The following is an 892-nucleotide window of genomic DNA, read 5'->3' on the forward strand; positions in this document are numbered from 1 at the left end:
TTGAATGCCAAAAGAGACTTCCTTGGAAAATGCAAAGTAAGTTTATGAGAGATTATAATTTTATAATTGCTTTAGATAACTTATATATAACAATGTACAGTTCTTTGCTTTCACACCAAGAATGAGGTGCCAGTTCTTTTAATTTCTGTAGATATATACTGTCAGAGAAGTTGTCACCTGCAGGCCTGCCACTGAAGTGACAGGGAAAGTATTGTTTATTCTACCTACTTTATACCCCATCAACTGGCAAAGAAATAACGGATGATGGATTCTGTGATTTTTTTTTTGTGCTATTTAGTGAATATATTGGTTGCCAACATGTGTTCACAACGTCCACAACTAATCTGTTTGTGTTGCAATTCCTCATCACCTTTCTTAATCAGCATTTCAAATTATCTTGTTAATTTTTTTTGCACAGTTTTACTGTAGATATCTAAAATGCACTAGTTGCAATGGGTAAAATAGGGATAGAATGGTATGTGCAGATACAGGATTTCAAAAATGGAGAGGAACAAGGTTTTAACAAAATATTCTTTTTTTGATTATAGGCTTTGCAAGAAGATATTTCATCTTTTAGCAATGTAATTTCTTTAACTGAAAAAGCAGAGAAGCTTGAGCACTCAGGCAGTGGAGATAACATAACTGTTGAACTCAAAGAAGTATCCAACCGATATGAAGAAACAGTGACAAGAGCTCAGGTATCTCACTCTTATTCCTTAAAAAAACTAGTTGAATTTATATGTTGAATAACAGAAAATTAAACAAATTTTCAAAATTTAAATAAAAATTTCTAGGAACTTGTGACAAGAGGTGAGGAAAATGTTGCTATTCATCAGTTGTTTTTGGATGCTTGCCAAGAATTCAGTGATTGGTTAAATGAAGTAAACCAGAA

At 32.5% G+C, this 892-nt stretch overlaps 1 long non-coding RNA gene across 1 annotated transcript; it reads left to right on the forward strand.

Annotated features, from left to right (window-relative positions):
- LOC117112915 lies at positions 1-887 on the forward strand. The gene is made up of 3 exons (XR_004446108.1): positions 1-36; positions 549-698; positions 795-887. It is a non-coding gene; the product is annotated as an uncharacterized LOC117112915 (long non-coding RNA).
- The last annotated feature ends 5 nt before the right edge of the window (positions 888-892 follow it).

The sequence above is a fragment of the Anneissia japonica genome, unplaced genomic scaffold (genome assembly GCF_011630105.1).
Source record: "Anneissia japonica isolate Jap-2015-1 unplaced genomic scaffold, ASM1163010v1 scaffold8125_len892_cov129, whole genome shotgun sequence".
Taxonomy (NCBI): domain Eukaryota; kingdom Metazoa; phylum Echinodermata; class Crinoidea; order Comatulida; family Comatulidae; genus Anneissia; species Anneissia japonica.